Below are 16969 nucleotides of genomic sequence, written 5' to 3'. Positions count from 1 at the left end.
AGAAACAACAGAGGTTAAGAGTTGGAAAGTATTTATTAAGAAGATAGCTCCTATCATGAAATCAACCAATAAGAAATGCTGGCGGGGCTGTGGGGAAAGAGGAACCCTGCTCCACTGCTGGTGGGAATGTAGACTGATGCAACCACTGTGGAAATCAGTATGGAGATACCTCAAAGAACTAGGACTGGAAGTCCCATTTGACCCAGCTATTCCCCTACTGGGTATCTTCCCCAAAGAATTAAAAGAATCATACCACAGTGATATATGTGTGCCCATGTTCATAGCAGCGCAGTTTGTAATAGCTAAAACTTGGAAACAGCCCAAATGCCCATCAACTGGAGACTGGATAAAGAAAATGTGGATTTTTAATAAAATAGAGTACTACTCAGCCATAAAAAATGAGAAATTAGAGACATTTATAGCTAAATGGATGCACATTGAGGCAGTACTCTTAAGTGAAATAAATAGGACACACGTGTATAAATACTGAATAGTTTCTCTGGTGTGAGAAACTGAAAGTGTAAATAAGGACTAAAACATACAATAGCTAATGTAAAATAGGAAGAAAAGGGGCAAAGGGGAAGGAAGTGGGAGGGGTAGGGGAAAGGAAAGAAGGGAATGGAATTAATATGAGAAAATGGAAAAATAGGAACAAAATCTTTGTAAATAGGGAGGACTGGAGGGGTTGAAGGGAGGGCTGGGCAAGGGTGAAAAATAAGAACCAAGAGAGATTATGTAAAGGTGCAAATTTCCAATGATGAATGTCATTATATTGTATACCTAAAATGTACCAATGATCAGAATGAATCATCGATAATGCAAAATAGGAAGAAAAGGTCCAAAGGGGTAGGGGTAGTGGGAGGGGCAGGGGAAAGGAAAGAAGGGAAAGGAAAAATGATGAGAAATGGAAAAATGGAAATAAAGTCTTTGTAAATAGGGAAGGGTGGAGAGGGTGAAGGGAGGGCTAGGAATGGGGAAAAAATAAGAACCAAGATGCATCATGTAAAGGTACAATTCCCAATGAGAAATGTCATTGTGTTGTATACTTAAAATGTACCAATAAAAGAATTGAAGAAGAAGAAGAAGAAGAAGAAGAAGAAGAAGAAGAAGAAGAAGAAGAAGAAGAAGAAGAAAGCTCCTGAGAGGCAGGAGGAGACCTGAGTGGATAGCCAGGGACCCTACTTTATAGGGAAGTTTTATAGAGCAAAATCCACCTGGGTTACAAGTGAGTTATAGCTATGATTAACCAATAAAGTTACAAGTATAGTTGCTTAGGTAATAGTGATCCAAATGGGAAACAAGTCACATAACAAGGGTGTATGGAAAAAACAAAGATTTTCCTAGGAAATGATGAGTCCAGAGGTCTTAGACACCCACTGGGGTGACTTATGTCTATCTAGACTTCATTAGGCCCAGTGTTTATCTTTTGAGGAATTGTGCCAGTCTGGTCATTTCGTCTTTATCTTGAGGCCTGATCTCCAACAGCTGTGTCTCTGGCCACAGTTGTGGTGTGTTTTACCCTTGTCCTGGCTCTCTCAAGGGCTACCTGTAATATTTCTATCTAACTTCGCTGTCTCTAATAGCTTCTCCCAACATCCCAATGAGGTAAGCACTATTATCATTCACATATGATGGAAGAGGAAACTGTAGCTCAAGGAGGTTAAATAATTTAGTGGAGGCTGAGCAAGTAACAGAATGGGGTTAAAGCCAGCCTGACTTGTGGCCATACAAGGGAAAGCACCTTCCCCAAATCCTCTGAGCTTTGGGGCCACATCCCACCCAGCATTTGACCAGCAGCTTTTCAAAGATAACTCATCTGCACGTTTTCAAAGGCAATAGAAGTTTGTACATGAGACACATTTGTTTAAAGTTCAAATCCAGTAGGAAGCACATGGAAAAGAAAAGTGGCTTTTCTGGGAAAGCCCTGGAAAATTAAGATGACTCTAGGATCCAATTTGAAAAAGAATCCCAGATACTGACGTTACTGACAGCCCTGGTCTTCATTCTCTTTCCCGAATATTTGAATCATAAAAGCATGTAGCTCTGCAACATCTCCCTGGCCTGCTTCTCCCAGCACAGGAAAATAGTGTTTTGAGTCATGGCAACCACCTCACAGATACAGATCTATTTTTGTGGCTTCAGACACATCCTTCCATAGTCCTACCCCATCCCATTCTCTGCTGTCAGGCCCTCCCTGCCACCCCCCCAAGACTGAGTCCACAGGAAGGCCTCAGCATAGAGAGAACCCCCTTCTTCTGCCTCCCTGTTCCCATGGTGACTCATACATTTCATGGAGCATTGAGGGAAAAGAAAGCTTGTCTCTAAACAAGCCTACTGCCATGCTTTATCCTGAACCTTCGTAGCCACTGCTCCCTAAGGCTTACAGCTAATCCTCCATCAGGCCTGCTACTGTCACTCAACAGCATCTAAGCGACATGCACAATGTGCTGGAAGAGAAAGAAAATGGTGACGAGACAGTTTTGTCCTGGGGAGACTGACGATACGCCCTCAGATTCAGCAGCCACTGGTGTCTGCAGCCATTGAGCACTTAAAATGTGTTTAGTCCCCAAGAGATATTGTTGTATTGTAAAAGACCCTTCAGATTTCAAATATTTTGTATGAGGAAAAAAGAATATAAAATATCTCAGCAATAATCTTTACATGAACATATGTCAAAATGATATCTTATGTATACTGGGTTAAATAAAAATTTTAAAATCAAGTTTAATTTTTTGTTGTTGTTGTCTTTTGCTTTTTTTTATTTTCTACTTTTGGAATCTGGTTACCAGATAACATTAAATTGCTTATGTGGCTTGCATTCATCTTTATTGTTTTTCTACCAGGCTGTACTGGAGTTGTTAGCATGTCTTCTGGTCCAAGTGGGTAAGGTAGGACTTGAGTTTTCTATCACAGCAGCTGTAGGACCAATAAGAACTCACCTCAGCAAGCTCCTATTTCTTGGTCAGTCGGTCCTCAAGGCTCCTGGATGTGTGTTTGAAAGGAATCTGTCCTCGAATGTAACAAATCCAGGGCATTGGTCTTCTTCAGGCTTCTTTAAAGTCTATCTGCCCTACCACCACCACCAAAACCAGCCCCCTGCTGGACAAAGGACACTATCTCCACTTTCAAAAATTCACTGTCCTTCTTGAAGGACAAATCATTCCATGTGTCCCACCTTGACCCTATGGCCTTCATTGCATTCCCCTTCCTTTCTAAGTTAGAAAACCATCTCCCAGAGAAGGTTACACAGGAGAAAGACACCTTCCGTGAGGGACTTGAAGGAAACCCAAGTGTAGTGTAGGAGCTTTGGCGACCCCACACCACACCACACCAGCATCCTGCAGCCAAGAGTCATCATCTTCTGGTATACAGAGAGGATAGTAACACCAGGAAAACTCCATTTTATAAAAAACCATATCTTCTTTATCCAGTTTCCAACTGATGGGCATTTGGGCTGTTTCCAAGATTCAGCTATTACATATTGTGCTGCTATAAACATGGGTGCATATATATCTCTGTGGTATGATTCTTTTAATTCTTTTGGGAAGATACCCAGCAGGGGAATAGCTGGGTCAAATGGAACCTTTACTCCTAGTTCTTTGAGGTATCTCCATACTGATTTCCACAGTGGTTGCACCAGTCTGCACTCCCACCAGCAGTGGAGCAGGGTTCCTCTTTCCCCACAGCCCCACCAGCATTTGTTATTGGTTGATTTCATGATAGCAGCCATTCTTTGTGGGGTGAGGTGGAATTTCAGTGTTGTTTTCATCTGCATCTCTCGAATGGCAAGTGATGTTGAACATTTTTTCATATATTTGTTTGCTGCTTTTACTTCTTTGTCTGAGAAATGTCTGTTCATTTCAGATGCCCATTTTTGAATTGGGTCTTTGAATTTGGGAGGTCTGATTTTTTTTCAACTCCTTATATATTCTAGATAGTAGTCCTTTGTCTGAGGTACAGCTGCTAAAATTTTTTTCCCATATTGTAGTTTGTCTTTTAGCTCTGTTGGTGGTTTCTTTTGCAGTGCAGAAGCTTTTTAATAAGATGAGATCCCAGTTGTTGATTCTTTCTGTTAGTTCCCTTGCTACTGAGATTTGTTCATGAAGTCTTTTCCTATGCCAATGTCTTCAAGAGTTCTACCTAACTTATCTTCCAGCAAGTTTAGTGTTTCTGTCTTAATATTTAGATCTTTAATCCACTTCGATCTTAGTTTAGTGCATAGTGATGGGTATGGGTCTAGTTTTAATCTCTGGCAGGTTGAAATCCAGTTTTTCCAACACCATTTATTAAATAGGCTATCTTTCCTCCAATGAGGGTGGTGGGCTCCTTTGTCAAAGATGGGGTGGCTGAGTATGTCTGGAGTTGCTTCTGTATCTTCTAATCTATTCCACTGATCCTCAGGTCTGTTCTTTTGCCAGTACCATGCTGATTTTATCACAGTAGCTTTGTTGTATAGTTTCAAGTTGGGGATTGTGATACCCCCAGCCATGTTTCTGTTGCTTAGAATTGCTTTTGCTATTCTAGATCTCTTCTGGTTCCAAATGAATTTTTGGATTGTTTTCTCTAGTTCTGTGAAGTATATTGTTGGAATTTCAATCAGCATTGCATTGAATCTATATAGTAGTTTTGGAAGTATGGCCATTTTCACTATATTGGTTCTTCCCACCCAGGAACAAGGGCTGTCTTTCCATTTTCTTATATCCTCCACAATCTCCTTTTTCAGAGTGCTGTAGTTTTCAGTGTAGAGGTCTTTTGCTTCCTTTTTTAGATTGATTCCTAGATATTTCATTTTTGGGGATGCTATTGTAAAAGGAATTGTTTCCCTAATTTCTCTCTCAGTGAGTCTGTTATTTGTGTACAAGAAGGCTATTGTTTTTTGAGTGTTGACCTTGTATCCAGCTACTTACTCTACTGAATCTGACAATTAAGTCTAGAAGTCTGTTGGCAGAGTTTTTTGGGTCTTCTATGTAAAGTATCATATCATCAGCAAATAATGACAGTTTAACTTCTTCCTTTCCTATCTTTATTCCTTTTATTTCTTTCTCTTTTCTAATTGCTGTGGCTAATGTTTCCAGAACTATATTGAACAGAAGTGGTGGTAGTGAGGATCCTTGTCTTGTTCCTGACTTTAATGTGAATGTTTTCAGTTTTTAACAATTTACTATGATGTTGGCTGTTGGTTTTTCATAGAGAGCCTTAATCAAGTTGAGATAAAGACCTTCTAGTCCAATTTTCTGTAGGGTTTTTATCATGAATGGGTGTTGGATTTTGTTGAATGCCTTTTCTGCATGTATTGAGATAATCATATGTTTTTTTGTCCTTGACTCTGTTAATACAGTGTATTACATTTATTGATTTATGAATGTTGAACCATCTTGGCATCCCTGGGATAAATTCAACTTGGTCAGGGTGTATGATCTTCTTGACGACTCTCTGTATTCTGTTTTCCAGTATCTTGTTGAGGATTTTTGCATCTATGTTCATTAGGGAGATTGGCCTGTAGTTCTCTTTTTGGGTTGGGTCTTTCCCTGGCTTTGGAATCAAAGTAACACTTGCTTCCAGGAATGAATTTGGAAGTATTGCTTCCCTTTCAATTTCCTTGATGAGTTTAAAGAGTAATGGCAATAGTTCTTCTTTAAATGTCTTGTAGAATTCAGCAGTGAAGCCATCAGGACCTGGGCTTTTCTTTGTTGGTAAATATTTTATTACATTTTCAATATCACTCACTGTAATTGGGGTGTTTAGAATTTCTATATCTTCTTCATTTCACTTTGGCAATTCACATGTATCTAGGAATCTGCCCATTTCTTCTGTGTTTTCCATTTTATAAGAGTACAGGTTCTCGAAGTAGGTATTGATGATCCTCTGGATTTCCATTGGATCTGTTGTGACTTCACCTTTTTCATTCTTAATTGCATGGATTTTCACCTTTTCTTTCCTTTTTTTGATAAGGTCTGCTAAAGGTTTATCGATTTTAATTCTTCTTTCAAAAAACCAACTCTTTGATGCATTGATTTTTTGTATTGTTCTCTTAGTCTCCATTGCATTGATTTCTGCTATGATCTTTATAATTTCCTCTCTTGTACGAGCTTTGGATTTGTTCTACTCTACTTTTTCTAGCAGCTTGAGGTTCTGCATTAGGTTATTTATCTGAGTTTTCTCTGTTTTCCTAATATGGGCGTTCACTGCTATGAATTTCCCACTTAGAACTGCTTTCATTGTGTCCCATACATTCCTATATGTTGTAGTGACATTATCATTTACTTGTAGAAACTGTCTAATTTCTTCTTTAATTTCTTCTGTGACCCATTGGTTGTTCAAGAGGGCATTATTCAGTTTCCATGTGTTTGTGGGGTTTTGTAGATTCTTATGTTATTGATCTCCAATTTTATTGCACTATGGTCTGATAAAATACAGGGGGTAACTTCAATTCTTTTACATTTATTTAGACATTTCCTATGGGCTAGCAAGTGGTCTATTCTGGAGAATGACCTGTGTGCAGCTGAAAAGAGTGTGTATTCCAATTTTGTGGGGTGGAACACTCTGTAAACATATATTAAGTCCATTTGTTCAATAACTTGGTTCAGTTCTAGAATTTCCTTGTTAACTTTTTGTCTAGATGATCTGTTTATTTGTGATAGTGGGGCATTGAGGTCCACTACTACAATTGTGTTAGTGTTTATTTGGTTTTTCATGTCCATTAATATTTGTTTTGTATAGCTGGGGGCACTCATATTTGGTGCATATATATTTAGGATTGTCATCTCTCCCTCTTGGATTGTTCCCTTCACAAGGATGTAGTGACCATCTTTGTCTCTCTTAATTAGTTTTGGTTTGAAATCTACTTTGTCTGCAAATAAGATTGCTACCCCTGCTTTCTTCTGGGTTCCTGTGGTGTGGAGAACTGTTTTCCACCCTTTTACTTTCAGTCTATGAGTTTATTTTTGAGTTAAGTGTGTTTCTTGTATACAGGATATTGTTGGATTTTGCTTCTTAATCCATTCTGCCAGTCTATTTCTTTTGATTGGTGAATTGAGGCCATTAACATTGATGGTTATAATTGACAGATACTGATTCATTCTTGTCATGATGTTTTACTTTTGTTGGCTCTTTTATTTCTTTTTTTTTCCCCTTTCCCTTTAGTGTCTTACCTTGCCTGGTGGCTTCCCTCTGTTGGGCCTCATGGAGTTGTGACCTTCATTGTCTTTTTCTAGGATGTTGTTTAGAATTGCGTGTAGTGCTGGTTTGGTGTTCATGAAATTTCTGAGGTGTTCTTTGTCATGGAAGTATCTAATTTTCCCATCAATTTTGAAAGATGATTTTGCAGGATACAACAGTCTAGGTTGGAAGTTATTTTCTTTTAGGGCTTGAAATACTTTACTCGAGGCTCTCCTTGACTTAAGGGTTTGTGTTGAGAAGTCTGCCGTGATTCTGATGGGCTTTCCTTTGTAGGTGATTTGTTTCTTTTCTCTAACTGCTTGTAGGATTTTGTTCTTCTGTTGGGTTTCTGGGATCTTGACTATTATATGTCTAGATGTAGATTTTTTTTGATCATGGCTAGTTGGAGTTCTATATGCCTCACTTATCTGTATGTCCAATTCTCTACCTCTGTCTGGGAAGTTTTCCACTATTACTTCTGTGAACTGTTTTTTATGTCAATTATACTTTCTCCTGTTTTTTCATGGACTCCTGTCAGTCTTATGTTATTCTTCTTTGCATCTTTTAGCAGTTGTTGGACTTATTTCTCATGGTCCCTTACTATTTTTAAGAAATTTCTGTTTTCATGGTCCTTAACCATGATACTGTCTTCTATATCTGATATTCTATCTTCAGATTCCCTTAATCTGCTGTGGATACTTTCAATGGAGTTTTTAATCTCCTGAATATCTGTTTGAATCTGTTTCATGGATTCCATTTCTTTCTTATGTTGGGTGATCATGGTTTCCACTTCTTTCTTATACTGGGTATTCATGCCTTCCAGCATGTTTCTGAGCTCATCTATTTTTTTTATCTGATTCTGTTCTAGAGCTTCTAATCATGTCTTTCACTCTGCTTACCATCTCTGCAGATATTTGGGAGATTATTTCTGCTTTGAATTTTTCTAGAGCCTCATTCATCTGTTTTGTTACTTCCTGTGCTATCAGTTCAGGGTATCCAGTTGGTTGATTATCGGACTTTTCCACCTCATTTCCCCCAGGGTTTACCCTTGGTGGGGTGGAAGTCTGAGTTTGTGCCTTGCTTAAATGTCTTCTCAGTTTTGTTTTTGGTACTGTCCTTGGTTTAACTCCTGGGCTGATACTTTGAAATTGCTGATTGTAAGTATTTTTGTTGCTTGTAATTAGAACCCGTATGGAATGATTACTTCTCAGAGGTGACTTCCAGATATAGCTGGTCTTTAAGTTTTGAGTCTCTAATGACTCTGAAGCTATCTTTTTATCATTATACTAGGAAGGATCACTGACTAGATCAGTAACAACACCTTAGCCCAAGTGATACAATCAGCCACACCATTGCATCAAGCACATCTTAGAAAATGACATTTTGTGGTAGTTATTAGTCTATCGCCTTTAACGGTGTTAATTAAATCAAGGTCGAGGACCAACCCAACATGTTTATAGTGAGTAAACTCGTCAATATAACAACTTTACCCTTCAGGATGGAGAGTTAGAAGGAGTTGGGGAGGGAGGGACAGAAAGGTAGAAGGATAGGGGAAAGTTAGCAGTGAGGCCAGAGGACAAAGGCAAGAGAAGGAAAAAGAGAATAATAGAAAAATAAAGAACTCCGTATGAGAGCCAGAACAGGGACAAAAAGGGAGATAAACAACATGGCACAGCAAGAGAGTGAGTGTGAGAGAGAAAGGAAAGAGAAAAGAAAGATTTAAAAAAGGAGAGAAAAACAAAAATTTGCAAAGAGTAGGAAAAAAAGTTAAAGATACGAGGAAAAACAGAAAAGAAAAGAGGAAAAAGAAACAAACCAATAATACTAATTTTGGAGATAAAAAATAAAAATAAAAATGAAGGGCCTCTGTCAGGGTATGTCTCTGTTGTCACAATAGACAACGTGGGTAGCAGTGTGCAGATATAAGTCAATGAGTCTCAGCAAGCTAGTCACAGACCTGTGAGATTTGGGTAGATTTCTGGCTGCAAGTCCCAAGTTGAGCTCCCTGCCCTCCTGTAGGGTTGAACTGTGCAGGGTTGTACTGCAGGTTCCAGCTGCCCTTCCCCTGAAGATAGTCCCGATTCCGATGGGAGGTGATGATCGCTCCAACTTACCCAGTACAGTGGTCTGATGGTCCGGTGTCCTCTGTGTCTTCGTAGTGTGGAACCAGATGTCAGTATAGCCAAGAGGCCAGAGGAGCGGGGTGGGGGAGGGTAATCCAGTGGATTACTGCTGGAGTGCAGGCTGGATCAGCACGTTCCATGCAGGTGGGGACCCTCCATCTGCTTCCAGAGAGGTGCCTGTCTGAAGCAGGCTGGATCGGCACATTCCGTGCGGTCGGAGGCCCTCCAAATGCCTACTCTCAAACTTTTCATGAGTCAATATATTTTCTTTTGGGCTTAAACCAGGTTATGCTATCAGCCACTAGAGTCATGATGTTACCATGTGCAGCACAGAGGGGTCTTGGGATGGGAAAATAGAATGATAGGTGACACTCAGGTCAGCCAGCTGTCTCTTAAAGACGGACTGGACCCACATTTCCTAAGCTGGGCAAATTCAAGACACCTCTGAGTTCCCCTAAGACCTAGAAGGCTCTGAAGGTAAGTATTTTGTTCTCCTATGCATACCCTGAGACAAGGATTTGGTGCAATTAGGTTATTTGAATGGTGATCTTGAAGAGCACAGGGAAGGAGTGGAGAAAAAAGACAAGAATGGGGGAGAAAACCACTTCAGGGTGTATTCATGAGGGTATGACTTTGAGAGACAGCAGGGCTCTCCCCTGCTGGGGCCCCATGAGAGATGTGGAGCACATTTCAGAACTACCAGCAAGGATATTTTGTCCAGTCACTCCTGGCCTCTCTGGTGCAGGTCACTCTCCAGCAATTCCTAGCCTGACCAGAGTATGTCCTTGGGACACCTGAAACTAAAGCAGGTGACCCTGAGGTGACTGAGGGGGCATCCATACTGGCTGCTACAGATTCCCTAGAAGACTTTGTTCAGTTGAAGTTTCTTCTGCTAAAGACACTTTTGAGAATCACTGATCTGGCTGATGTCTGAGGTCCCTTCCGCTCCTTGATGCTAACATCCAGCACCTCATCAGCTCCCTCCCAGGCATGGCTGGGAAGATCCAGATGAGGAGGTGCTGCCAAGAAGAGCATCTACCTGAGTCAAAGTGGCAACCTCTTTATCTTCATGTCTCTCCACTGAGGAAAGTCTCACACTGGCAGATTCACCTCATCTCCAGATTAAAAACCACAGATTGAACAGGCAGCTAACCTGTTCATAACCCCTTTCCTGATTGTTCACCCTAAAGACCAGTCCTCAAAATAAAGCCTCAAACATACCAGTGTGCTACCTGGCTGCCCAGTTTCTAGGCTTCACTTTATAAACAATATATGTTAACTGAGTTGGCCCCAAGAGCATCCTAGGAGGCAGAGTTGGGAGTTGTGTGAGGGAGGTTTCACAGTCAGGCCTAGAAACAAGATCTGTTTTCTCTTTTCTTATATTCCTTCTCCTCTCTTTCTCTCTTCTTCCTCCCCTTCTCCTCCTTCTTCTCCCTCCCTCTCCCTCTCCCTGTCCCTCCCCCCATCTCCATTTCTACACCTTCAAGTGTATACCTATAACTGGCCTCCAGGACTGCAGAGTAATGGGATGCTTCTGGAACACAGAAGAGGCTCCAAGGGTGACAATAGAGAACAGCTGGATGTCTGGGCTCTTGTGCAAAGGATTCTGTATTACTTGGAAAGGCATTGACCTGTCTTCTTCAGGAGGGGTCAAATGCTTTCAAGTCTGGAGAAGCCAATCAAAAACGAAAGAAAAGACAGGTTGACAAAAAGAAGTTCAGGTCTGTAGATCTGAAGTCTCAGAAAAGCAACATTACTTGATGCCCAGGAGAGAGCATCTTTGCTCAGCTCAAGAGACTAACTAAACAGAACCTGAGACTATGAGTTCTCAAGAGAGAGAGAGAGAATCCCTCAAAAACTTAATTAATCCCAGAGAGATTTCAGGAAGTGACATTTCCTAAACTGGCCAAAGCTAAATTTCTATGTCCCACACAGACCTGTTATTACCTTCCCACATAATGTAGATCTTCATGATACCCTTGTTCCTGAATAACACTTACGTTCATCACAGTTGAGACAGAGAGTGGAGGGCTGTGTTAGTAGCTTCATCCATCAGGAGGAATCCTCCAGGGAAGAAGAAAGAAACTTTGGAATCATGCTAGTCATTTCACACATCCACCTCAGTTAAAACTAGAAAATAACCAGCTTGTACCAGATGATCCCCCAGGGCCCCGTTTTGCTCTGAAAGGGTGTTGAGTGCAGCCTCTGAGAGGGGCTGGTCCACAATCCCAGTGCTGCAGTCACAAGGAGCCCTTGCCCTGAGCCAGAGAATACAGCCTTTGGGACAAAGACAACGACCCAGCCACTCCCTGCTCCTTTCAGCCTGTCTCCACTTAGTAAATTGGGGGCTGCCAGCCAGAACCCCCTGGAATGCAAAACGGGACAAGGAGGCACCAGGGCCTCTCTCTTGGGCTCTCCCCACAAAAATATTGAGCCCCCGGCCAGTTTCCACTGTCTCTCTCCTCCCTCTTGGTCCCTGGAACCAGCCACAGCATGGTCTTGAGGCTCACAGCCTTTGAAGGGGCAGCCACTGCCAGAGACAAGGTGGCCCTACCCCGCGCCCCTAGAAGGGACATGAGGTCCTCCCTTTAAGGGCCATAGGGACCTCTAGACAGCACCCCTCCTTCTCCTTCAAATGGAGGGGTACATATGGCCTCTGTGTGGAGGACATCTGCATACAGCCAGCTCCAAACAGCAGGGCAGGAGAAACACGCTTCCATCCAGTTTCCCTCAAGAGCTCAGATGGCACAGGAGCGGGCTGTGGTGGCAAGCCAAACCTTTCTATCCACAGCCACAGAGACAGGGAAGCTGAAGGCTGAGAAGGCCTGGTCTGGGTCTCTGGAGCACAGCTGGTGGTGGCTGTTGTTATGACTTGGATGTAGGACTTCCTCTCCTGGCTCAATTCATCATAAGGACAATTCCAACCAAATATGCTTCAGCTAAGTGCAGAACCTGCAGTAAGGATCCAAGAGTAGTGCCAAATGGGAGAGTTCAGGGGAAACTGGGTGTGGCTTCTGCATATTCTTTACCCCCAAGACTGTCAGCTGCCAGACTCTGAGGGCTTAGAAATAACTACTGACTATGGCTATAGGGTTCCTTCTCAGCAAGATTGTTAGACTATCTTTATGGATTTTTAATCAGCCATATGAGAGCTTCAGGTAGAATTTCCACTCGCTCATTCATTTTTTTCAGTTTTCATTTTCTTTTCTCTTCATTGTGCCATTAAACATTAAAAACAAAAAAGCAGAACCTCAAAGAGACACTTATGCACAGTGTTCATAGCAACATTACTTAGAATAGTCACGAAGTGAGAACTGGGAGCAGGGTGCATGCCTATAAGCCCAGCACTCTGGCAGACTAAGGCAGGAGGATCACAAGTTTGACCCCAGCCTGTGAAACAGATTTAGCAAGAACTTGTCTCAAAATTAAAAAAATAAAAAGGACTGAGAATGTAGCTCAGTGCAAAGGCCATGGATTCAATCCCCAGTAATGAAAAGAGAGACAGAAGAATCCAAGGGTCCACAGATGGATGAATGAATAAAATGTGGTATATACCTACAGTGGAGTAGTATTCAGCCTTAAAACGAAAATTTTGACACAGGCTACAATAAGGAAAAAAACTGAAGACATTATGTGAAGTGAAGTAAATCAGACGTAGAAAGACAAATATTTTATTATAGGAAGTACATAGAATAGGCAATCCATAGACATAAAAAGTAGAATGGTAGTTGCCAGGGACTGAGGGGGTGGTGGAAATAGAGAGTCATTGTTGACAAGTGCAGTTTTGGTTTTGCAAGATGAAAAATTTCTGGAGATTGGTTATACAACAATGTGAATGTATTTAATGCCATTGAACTATACACTTAAAAATGATTATGATGATAACTTTCATGTTATATGTATTTCACCACAATTTAAATAGGGCCGAGGATGTAGCTCAGTGGCACCACACCTGCCAGCCAAGCACAAGGTCCTTAGTTCAATTCCAGGTACCAGAAAAAAAAAAGCTAAAATTAAATACATATTTTTTAATTTTAAAAAGAAAGAAACAGTGCTGACAACAGATGAGGTTCTCAGAAAAATAAGGCCTAAGTGGATCCCATCTGGACACATCCCTCCTATTCTAGTTCAAGGCCACAGTGCCACAAGACACACTGGCTCAAGTGTGTCTCTTGGGCTGAGCCCTTGCAAAGTGGGGTGATGTCTCTGCTCTATACCCCAGGACAGTGCCCCATGTCAGAACACCTGCTTCTCCAGAGGCTCCCTCTGGTCTCTGACGGCTTCTCTGTTTAAGACACCTGAGCATGCACACAAAGGGGCCACTGTCAATGTGCAGGTGTGACCGGAAAGAGCCATGGCTTCTGCACACCTGGCTCACATCCATGAGGAAGCTCATCACAAAGAGGCAGTAGAGAAAATCATCTTGAGAGTCAAAGTAATGATAGTCACAGGATACTTTTTCTTTTCTCTCTTCTTTCATTTTTAACTTCTCTCTCTTCCTCTCTGCCATCCTCTCAAGAAATAGCACACAGAATTATTCACAATGTGTGCTAAATAGCAGACCACCTGAATATGAATCTTACCTCTGCTATTTTATTCATTGTTTGGTATGAATTCATTAAGTTCTCTATCATCCATCTGTGAAATAGGAATAATGACATAAGTGCTGTTTGAGTTCTGAAAGGATCAAATGAGATTCTGCTTGGGAGCCTTTATCCCAGAGCCTGCATATAGTATTTAATAAATGAAGACTGTCATTATTACCTCTACTCAGCCAAATCTTACACATGTCCCAAGAACTTGAACAAGCCCCTTCTGCATAAAGCCTTCCAATAGCCCACCTCTAACTAACAGCTCAGCATGAACTCTCCCCTAACACTGGCTATTTGAGTCCTTCATTCCTGCGGCAACTTGTCAAGAACTAAGACTCACCAGACCTGTCCATTATGCAGGGTAGAGAAGTTAAGAGCTGTCATTCTTAAGACTCCTCACCCACTGGAGCACCAGCAATAGATCATAGGCTGCACGTGAGGACTATGACAGGAACTCAAAACATACCTTTGTTCATTCTTGGAGTTGTGATTAACCTTATTTGTGCTCTGTGGTTTCAGGTGTACCTAAAAAAAGAAAAAGAAAAACCCTGCCATCCCTAAAGTTCTGTATACATGCCTTTAAAGTGGGTCACTCTGAGTTCGTCAGTTATCCTGCTTCTTCTTTTAAGTGTCAACACTTCCTGTGAGGGATCTCACACTCACCAGACCTCAGTGATTTCTTGGTTTTCTGGGGCCATCTTTTCGGTTGTGAATTTTTAATGTTTAGGCGTAAGAATGTGGAAAGCAAGGGAGAAGGATCCCAGAGGGATCCTGACCTACTTTGTAATTAATCCATCTGTTTGTAATGCCCATTTGACTATTCATTCAGGAATCATCCTTAAACATCCACCATGTGCCAGTCAGTGTTTGCCCCAGCAGGGATGGCTCAGTTCAACAGCCCTCTTCAAGCCTCTGAAAAAGCATTCTCCAATGCTTTATTGGCATTCAGCACATTGAGTATCTCTATCTGGAGATATGGGAAGCATGCGGTTCTTTATTTAATTGAACAAGCTTAGTTCAAAGGCTGTGATTTACTTATCTTTTATCCTGAGTACTTCATATGTTGCCTGGCATATGGTGGTTTTGTAAGGATTGATGGATGGATGGATGGACATTGTGGATAACATGAGTCTTAGTCTGGGTTCAGCAGAAGCAGATTTGGAGACAAAGATCTGTGTGAAAGTCATTTATTTGGTAGGTACTCTCAGAAGGGGTTGATAAGGGAATAGGAAAGTGAGACAGGTAAGGGAAGGAAGCCAAGAAATGGTGTGTTTTCAATTAGGCTACCACTGTAGGTGACTGGGACTGAATCCCACTGGAGAACACTCATATAATGTGGCTCAGAGCTGTCCCACCCAAGGTCCAAGGAAGCTGGTGCTTTTAACCTCTAAGCTACCCCCAGCATTGGCTGATGGTGACTTCAGGGGGCATTAAGTCTCTGAACTTTGGGCCAAAAAAAAAGTGGCAGTCAGAGAGGAACAGTGTGTATGCTGCAGGACAGTTTGCAAAGACTAGGATGGTGAGTACTGAGGAGCCAAGGGCATGAAGTGTCTGCCACACCACAGTATCTCAGAATCAGTGTATAGCTCAGCTCACTCTCTCCCCTCTAATGGGCAGGGCCCTGTTCTACAAACAAATAGGGGACAGTTGCTCACTGTGCCTCTGATTAAGCTTGGAATTTCCACCCCTTCCTCCTGCTCTCCTCCCGGTCCCTTAAGGGTAGAAATAGACTCATCAGCAGTAAGTCTAGGAGAATCTTGGCCACCTGCCAGCTCTGTCAGGGTAATAAACCTGTTTCCTGGCAAGCTTATTGCATGGCCTGGCTTGGCATCAAAATACCCACCCACTTCCCTGGAAACACTGTGCAGTGTTGTTGAGCTGTTAGGGAGGGACACATTCCCCACTCTTCATGACACATTAAGGGGTTCCCCTTATAGCAGCACTCCTAGCCTGAGTGGCTGATCTGATTGGTGAGTGTAAAAGAGTCATGTCCCATGATTGGCTGGGTCCTCCCCCCACCCCAGAAACCCACTTGCTGCAGGAAGCATGTTACCTGCTCTCCCATGGTAGGAGGCCTGTGGCTGTCCAGAACAACTAGGGGTTGGGAAAACAGGTCAGCCTCAGTCTGAGGTAAAATATTAGGAAGCCCACTGAATTACCAAGGCTGCATTCCTTACATAGCACTGTGGTAGGTATTTCTCTCTTCATCTGACTCTGACTCTGCATCCATGTCTTAGTTGATTCTAAACTGAGTAAGGACCAATACCATAACTGATCTACCTAAAACTCCAGTACCTTCTAGTACCCATAGGTATCAGAATTACAGGTAGCATTCAATGTAATATAATGAAAATGGCTCCAGGCTATCCACCAAAGTGGGAAATTCTACATATTGTACCCTCTTCTTAGGTGTTATGGCTTGTGATTAGATGTCCCCTCAAAGCCTCATGCAGTCATAGGTGGGGCTTTTCATAGGTGGCTGGATCTAGAGTGTTTGATGCTGGGATTAAGGATGTGATGCTGGGATTGACTCACCGTGCAATGCTAAGATTAAGGGTGTTAGTGCTACCCAACCTAGGGCAGGTAGCCTGGATAAAATATAAGAGACAGAAAGAGGGCTGATATTGTCATTGCTTATCACTTGTCACTTGCTCCTTTGCTACTTCTCTGCTTGCTCCTTTTCTGCCTTCTGTCTACCATGAACTATTTCTCCTCTTCCATGTCACCCTGCCTTGGAGTCAGTCAACTATGAACTGAAACCTCTGCAAACTGTGAACTACAATAAACCTTTCCTCCTTTAACTTTGGTAAGTTTTTTTTTTTTTTTTTTTTGGTTCCAGGGGTCGAACTCAGGACCTTATGCTTGCAAGGCAGGCAGCAGAACCACTGAGCTAAATCCCCAGCTACCTCCTTTAACTTTGGATATCAGGTATTTTGTCTCAGCAACAAGAAAAGTAACTTAAGACATTGAGTATTCACAATGATCGTAAGTACAGTAAAGGCTCTCTGAAACCTGTCACCTATAAACAAGTGAACAAAATCTTACAAAACTTTATTTAATAAGTGCTTAATAGTTTAACCTACTTGATTTTTAACT

Source organism: Heterocephalus glaber, unplaced genomic scaffold (assembly GCF_053883595.1).
Source record: "Heterocephalus glaber isolate CG9 unplaced genomic scaffold, H.glaber_assembly_v1.0 deba00001788, whole genome shotgun sequence".
NCBI classification, from domain to species: Eukaryota; Metazoa; Chordata; class Mammalia; order Rodentia; family Bathyergidae; genus Heterocephalus; species Heterocephalus glaber.
The sequence above is the reverse complement of the archived record's forward strand: the minus strand, read 5'-3'. Positions refer to the sequence as shown.